This window comes from Dasypus novemcinctus, chromosome 2 (assembly GCF_030445035.2).
Source record: "Dasypus novemcinctus isolate mDasNov1 chromosome 2, mDasNov1.1.hap2, whole genome shotgun sequence".
Classification (NCBI taxonomy): Eukaryota; Metazoa; Chordata; class Mammalia; order Cingulata; family Dasypodidae; genus Dasypus; species Dasypus novemcinctus.
In genome coordinates this window covers 28,151,359-28,159,423 of record NC_080674.1, presented here as the reverse complement: position 1 = coordinate 28,159,423, position 8,065 = coordinate 28,151,359, and the positions used below count along the sequence as shown (strand labels likewise).

The window sequence follows — 8,065 nt, the reverse complement described above, 5'->3', positions numbered from 1 at the left end:
ACCCCAATCCTCCCTTAACAGCAACCCCTTTCATCATCATGGGACATTCATTGCACTTGGTGAATACATCTCTGAGCACTGCTGCACCACATGGTCAATGGTCCACATTATAGTTTACACTCTCCCCTAGTCCACCCAGTGGGCCATGGCAAGACATACAATGTCCAGTAACTGTCCCTGCAGTACCACCCGGGACAACTCCAAGTCCTGAAAATGCCCCCACATTACATTTCTTCTTCCCACTCCCTACCCTCAGCAGCTACCGTGGCCACTTTCTCCACAACAATGCTACACTTACTTCCATTACTAATCACAATAGTTCCAGAATAGAACATCAGTAAGTTCACTCTAATCCATACTCTATTCCTCCATTCTGTGGACCCTGGGATGGTTATATCCACTCCACCTCTATATTGAGAGGGTAATTAGATTCCACTTGGATGATGGATGCAATTCTCCTGCTTGCCATTGTAGGCATTCTTGGGACCCTAAAAATCAAATATAACTACTTCTATGTCAGATGTTTGAGAGTATAAACTCTTTAATAGACTCTGTGGATGTAAGATTTTATAGCAGTATTGGAAATGATCAAATGATCTTTATTAATATAATATGAGGTTATTTTATTTTGTCTTATATTTAATGAATATCCCAATTTCATTCTTAAAAACAAGAATTTCATGATTTAATCTAAGACTCAAGGAAACAAGAAACTATGTTTCTTTTAGTTTGAATTCTATTAGAATATAACAACTCTGTTATTTAAGTCATAATTATTCATAGAAATTGAAAGAATTTTTAAATTCAACTAAGCATATAATATTACTAATTCATTGCTTTATAGTTATTAAGCCACCTATTTCTTTTAAGCTTGCTACTTCCATTTCAGATATATCTCATAATATATTAGCAATATTTTATTTATCATTAGAGTGACATTACATATATATCCAGTGATAATTACAGTATTTCTAATTTTCTTTTGCTTATAATTTGAAAGAGTTGGTTGATGAGAATGTTATTCCATATGACATTGTTATTTAATTATGTCTTATATGGGTAAAATTATCACCTGTTGTTTGTTTTGTGCCAGTCATTTAGTAATTTAGGTTTCTATGTGTCTATTTGCTCATATGTGCATGTGTATGGGGCTGCTTTCCAGTAATGATGTATTGAATATATGTAATATATAAATAAGGTATGTAATATTGCAGCAGTTTGATATTGTTTATGAATTCCAAAAATAGCTATTGGATTATGTTTGTGTGAACTGTTCTGTTCCTCTAGACATATTAGATTGGAATGGATTTAGAGGTTTTACTTTTACTTGATTAAATAATGACTAAGGATTTGATTGGGCCATGTCAGTAAAATGTTGAGTCATTGCCCTTTTGGTGGATGGGGACTCACAGAGAAAACTACAGGGCAGAAGAGAAAGGTGGCGTTCTGATTCTGGAGCACAGGAAGTAAGCACACTGAGAGATAGATAAGTGTGGAAAGAGAGAAGACTCCATTAGACCTGGCAGAGGCCCTGGGAAGAGAGACTAGCCATTCGCCTGACAGTTTACAGCTGGCCTTGTGGAGAGAGCAGAGCAGCTGAGCCCAGAAAGGAATGAACCCTGGGAGAGAGAAAAGAGTTATCCCAGCCTACAGCTGATATCAGAAGGGGTTGGGACCACGGAGACTTGTAAGGAAGAGGGAGGCTGAACCCTTGCAGATGTCAGCAGCCATCTTGATCCAACACATGGCAATAGACTTTAGTGAGGGAAGTAACTATTTTTCTATGGTCTGCTAACTGTAAGCTTCTACCCCAAATAAATACCCTTTATAAAAACCAACTGATTTCTCATATTTTGCATCACTATCCCTTTTGGCTGACTAATACAAATATAAAGGAGTTTGTACTTATTCACAGAACCTTAAAGTGTAGGTATACTTTTTTTCCAGTTTTTTCTGGAATGAATTTTGATGCAATTTTCAGAGCAACAGAATATTGGCCCCCCAAAAGCTGTGCTTCTTCTAATTCTGTCCAAAAACTACTGCCCTAAATGCTGGTCCCAAACCTGTATTTCATATCTATAATCAAAAGAAGGTAAAACAGAAGGCACTGCTGTAAATGTTTGATCCAAAATATTCTGTTCCAAATGTAAAGGTAGGTTTTCAAGCATTTTCCAGCCATCCCACTTGAACTCATTTCAAAATCAAGTCTCATACCCATATCTTCTATTAATGACCATAAATTCCATCACAAAGACTAGCTGCATAGTAGCTTAAAATCGTCATTTTATCTTTCCAAGTCTCTACTATATGGAAAGTATGAACCAAAAAGTTACTGGAAGAAGTAGAGTGATATCTGTTGCACTTTTAATACAAAAGTAAAATTATATTTTGGTAAGGTTTATTACCTACCACTTCATTACATTTTGAAAAATATCAATTAGTATTTAAATATTTAAAATCATAATAGAATTATTAATCATAATAGAATATATTATGATATATTAATAGAGTATATTAATAATAGAATTATGTATCATAAAACATTACAACCTACATTCTCTATTTCTATGACATTCCAATGTATTTCATTCTCCTTTTATAAAGGCATATCTGGGCTATGAGATAACGCTAATGATTCATTCCCTATCTTTATAAAAATTATTATTTCCTTCAAATCCATCCTCCTTAGAGTAACCAGAGGGGGAAGTCAACATTTAAACATGTTTATGTTTACTCCCCTACTTAAATTCTCCTGCAGCCTCTTGTCAATTAAAATAATCACACTAAATTTTCAGCAATGCTTATGAGGTTAACCGCAACATTTTCATATTAACCTCGTCTGCTTCATGTTTGACAATTTGCCAAATGCTTCATATTTCAACACAAGACACTTTAAGGTCTTTTACAAAAAAAAAAATCCCTGTTTCCAATAATATATAAAGTTGTCTTTTTTTTTTTTTGAGGTACAGGGCCGGAATTGAAGCCAGGTCCTTGTATGTGGGAAGTTGTTGCTCATGTGATTACGACTACATCTGTTCCCCTAAAGTGGCCTTTTTATTACCTTACATTCTCAGTTTTATTTCACAAATGAATGTTATTCACCTCATAAGTCACAGCTTTGCCATCACAATCTATTATTAATATATACCCTCTCAGCTCATATTCTCCTCTGGTCCTTAGGGACATGCTCCAAGTACTTTTGAAATATAACTATCACTGTACCTAGCAAATTTTAAGTATACATTTAAGAAATTTGTCTTTCATTTGAGATTATGAGTTAATTGAGGATGGAATTTATATTCACTCATGTTTTCCCAGCATGTATTTCAGTGCCTGATCAATGTAAGTCTTCAATAAATGTTTGTAAGAGGTAAAGAAAATCAAATGACCACCCTGCAGTGAAAATATTAATTCTTATCTTATTTGATATTAAAATAACCTTGATAAAATTTAGTTTCTAAAACCAATGTTTGATATACAAGTAAAACTTTTATGTGTACTCATGAAAAATAACCAATACTTCATTGTAGCTGGTGGTGTTGGTGGTATTACTGGAACTAAGCTCAACTTTCTTTATAGCTTTATGTTTCAATACCAAAATTACAGTATTCATTTACTTACTTTGGAGACTAAATATAGCTTGTTCTTTACTTAATGTTGCCATGAAATAGTGAATTAATTCTCAAGGAATAATATCTTGTGTGGTTAGTCACACTTTTTAAAAGTGTTACATGATTAATCATCTCACAACAATTACTAGTTGGTATTATTAGGGGATATCTAACTTCAGTTAAAAAATCAAATAGAAGTATAATATAGAGATAGAAGTGTGACTGCTGTCTATTAGAAAAAAATTCTTTATAAAAAAATTCCTCGAAATTAGTTTAGTTTAATGTCTAGTCCTAGTGGAACAGTTATTTCATGTGGGACAATAAGCAACAATTTTTATTTGACTGATACCCAACATTTTCTCCTAAGGAAAATTTTCACCTATCTACATTTCCTGCAATCAAAGCTAAGGAATAACCCTCATTCAAGACTTTCATATGGTCGTGTAGATTTTCAGAACCATATGCTCTTTTCTTAGAGCATTAGAATTCTGGACTCTGAAGGCTAGGGTAAAAGCCTAGTATAAATGTAATTGAGTTTTTAAAGGTTTCTCTAAAGTTCAGCAGGGATTTAAAATGAAGAATTTCAAGTATGCCTGGCTATAAATAAAATATGTTCTTTAATGTTGGAATCAAGCACATTTTTTTCTCGTCAGCAAAAGGAAAAAAAAAAAAAGAATTACAACCAAGTCAAAAGTTTTTATCCTTCTCTTGATGTTGTCACTGAAGGTGAAAGTCCTTATGATATTTCTCCTGTTTTCCTTTCATTAACAGGGGGTGAGGTAGAATTCAAATTAAACTATCTCAATTAGAACATTTTCCCCATTATCTGGCTTAAAAAGAGATGGTGCAGGTGGTGTTCAGGCTGCAAGGTGGGAACGGAAGCCAGGCTCTAGGTCAACCAAGTGCTGTACAGTGCAGAAACGGCTGCCAGCTGCTGAGTCCCATGGAGATCCTCATGAAAATCAGCCACAAGATCCAGAGTGCCATTAAGGGGATGTAGCAAGAATCAGGAGCTTATGTTAATGAATAACTTCCTGATTACATTATGATGATGATGGTGGCCAACAAGAAATTCAGGACCAAATGACAGGGGACCAGCCCCCATTTCTAGGGAACAACACATTGCAGTTCAACTTATGGTTTCATGGTGTATTAGATAAACCTCACTCTGTTACAAATAAACCCTCTAGTTTCAAGTTTTCTGTTACCAACATCTTTGAGAGTATCTTTCCTTCAGACAAGTGTCATTTCAGTTGGGGAGAAAAGAGAAGACAAGAAGCAGCAGTGCCATCTCTTGGGTAAAAACACACTAGACCTGAGAAAAGGTATTCCAGAATTTCTACAAGTTCACAGGAGCAGAAAACCACTAATGTCAGACAGACTTATGATGATGGAGCTGTAACCTGACTAATGTCAACAGTGGAATCTCTGAGGGAGCCAGGGCCCTCTGAAAACGTGATTGATACTAAGCAAAAACCAGATGATCTCATTGATGAAGACCTCAGATTTGTGCAGAATTGCTTATCTCAGAAAAAACCTACAGTGACACATTTGGTTCTTCTTGGTCTTCTTTTGAAACTTATAGGCCACCTGCAGGTCAAAATGCAGATAATGGTGTTCATTTAAACATACTGCCATTTCAACAGTAGCAAAACATTATTCACCCTTCCAAACAACTTGATATACACAAGTGTGTATGAAACAGGAGGTTTGCATGAACCAGAAGTGCCTAACAGCTTAGAGGACACTTATAGGCCCTTCTTCAGAAACAACTCTGAAAAAAAAAGGATACTGAGAAAGAATATTCTTGGAAGAGAAAGTTGCCTGTGGTAAGTTTAGTTATTAAAGCAAAATATTCAGTCATGATGGAGAAGAGGAGCAGGAAGATGATGAGATAATTGTTATCCTGAGTGCAAATTGGCCCAGTAATGGCAGAAACTGCATATCAGTCCAATTACATTATCTGGAATCCATGGTCCATGCAGACACAAGAGCATTTATTCTGAAGAAGTCAAAACTGTCTGAGGAAATAGTAGTGGCACCAAAACAAGAGTAAGGGATGAAGACTGCAGATCCCCTTCAAGGTACTATCAGGACACCTTACGCAGACATGAGATCTTATTGAGCCAGATAACCCTGAAAGCTTCAAGTTTATAGTTGACACTGGATGGTATTCCCAGTCCCCAGGATATATGTCAGATATATAATACAGAATTTGGCCCAGAAGATTTCTTGCATAATTTTATCCTTCTTAGCATTATTTTATTTTAATTCAAATTTCTTTTCATGTGTCAGGATTTAAAAAATACCAAGACACAAATGTAGGTAGAATAATTGAATCAATAAGGATTATGTTTAATACAGCATATAATTAGTGAGTTTTATTCCTTTTACTCCTTCACCTTAGTTTAGGACAAAGTATAATTATTTGTATCCTGGTCTCACACAAAAATAAAATCCTCCTCTTACTGCCTTTTGGTAAGTCAATACTTCAGGCATCATATCCTATGTTGTATTAGTCACCCAAAGGAGTGCTGATGCAAAGTACCAGAAATCTGTTGGCTTTTATAAAGGGTATTTATTCGAGGTAGAAGCTTACAGTCATCAGGCTGTGAAGTGTAACTTACTTCCCTCACCAAAGTCTATTGTCATGTGCTGGGGCAAGATGGCTGTCGATGTCTGCCAAGAGATCAGGTTTTTGGGTTCCTCTTTTCTCAGGACTGCATTTCTCTCCAGGATCAGCTACTGTGTTATCCCCACAAGGCCAGCAGTACACTATCAGGCAAATGGCTTTGTCTCTCTCCCCGTGGCTTCTGCTGTGTCTAAAGAGCCATCTCTATTCCTCTGTGTTCTTCTCCTATGTGTTCACTTCCTGGGCTCCAGCTCAAAACTCCAACTCTATTCTCTGTCACATAGTATTCTCTGTGAGTCCCCACCCACAAAATCCTACTGACATGGCCCAAACAAAGCCCTAATAATAATTTAATTGCACCCAGAGGAACAGACAATTTTACAAACATAATCCAATATCTATTTTCAGAGTTTCATAAGCAATATCAAACTGCTCTGTATGGCATTGGATAGACTCTGGAGTTATCCCATTAGCTATGCAGATTATACTTATTTCACATTCTCGACCAAATCCAATGACAGCACTGGCAAAATAATTAGCAAGCATGATTCCATCACCTTCTAGTCTGGGTTTAAGATTACAAACATTGCTACTTAAAAGGGATAATTGCAGGCAGGATATCCAAGTCTCCATGAATAAATATTTCAGGGGAGTCCCAACCACTCTGAGACTATATTAGTCCAATAATAATGTTCAGGGGAGATAGGTGTTGATGAGATTTACCATCTGAACTACAGAAATGCTGGTTAATCCTGAGCCACATGCTATTCCTTTCCTTGTTTTAGGTTTGTGATAAGCTTAGTTAAGATTATGGAAGGTTGGAATATCTCCCTGGTTTTGACAGATGTGATGGGTATATGGAGTCTCCCCTTTCCATGTACATTAAAAGGAAAATTTCCTGCCACTGAAACTGCCTTCTTCAGGCAGGGCTCAATGAATCTCACCCAATATTTTAATTATTTAGTTCTTGTAGTTCCAAGGTGAATTGATTCTTGATATACCATTGCCCATAATCATAAAGTAAAAGAAGACATAGCATCAAAATAAATGAAGCTAAAAGTGCAAAGAAAATGCAGTCCTAATTTGAGAGCTGTAATGAAAGCCTAGCAAGAATTCAGTACACATAGAGAATCAGCAAAATTTGGTTGAAAAATTGTATTGTTTTATCTTGTGAAGTAGGAACATATTTCTTCTGTCAATAATATGAGTGTTAAAGCATTCGTAGAAAATAAAAATATAGGAATTAATAATAAAAATCTAAAATGTTAGTGAGAAACTTCCATTCCTCCATAAATCCACGCATAGATTTTTTATTTTAAAAAAGTGTTTTTTTAGGTCCTGGGGATTGAACCAACCACTGAACCACATCAGCTTCCCTGAGGTGTGTTTTGTTGTTGTTGTTTTGCTTGTTGTTTGCTCTTGTTTTCTCAGACGGCATCAGAAACCTAACCTGGGACCTCCCATGTGAGAGGAGGCTACTCACTCCCTTGAGCCACCTGTGCTTCCCCAGATGATTTACTTTTGAATTTGTCCATAATTTCTTGCTGTGATTGAGTGAAGAAAACATATTCTTAAATGTAATCCATTCCTATGGGTCTAAATCCATTTTATATAGAATCTTTTGATGAGATTGTTTCAGTTAAGATGTGTCCCACCTCAAACAGGATGTTTTTTTTTTTAATTATGAAAATATTGTTTTAAGATACTTAGATTACATAAATGTTACATACAAAATATAGGAGATTCCCATATGCTTCATTCCCTTCCCCTCCCACATTTTCCCACTTTAACATCTTTCAATAGAGTGGTACATTTGTTACAA

The 8,065-nt window shown here is 35.6% G+C and overlaps 1 pseudogene; it reads left to right on the top strand.

Annotated features, from left to right (window-relative positions):
- Window positions 1-4,554: 4,554 nt before the first annotated feature.
- Window positions 4,555-5,667, top strand: LOC101421078 (zinc finger CCCH domain-containing protein 14-like; annotated as a pseudogene).
- The last annotated feature ends 2,398 nt before the right edge of the window (window positions 5,668-8,065 follow it).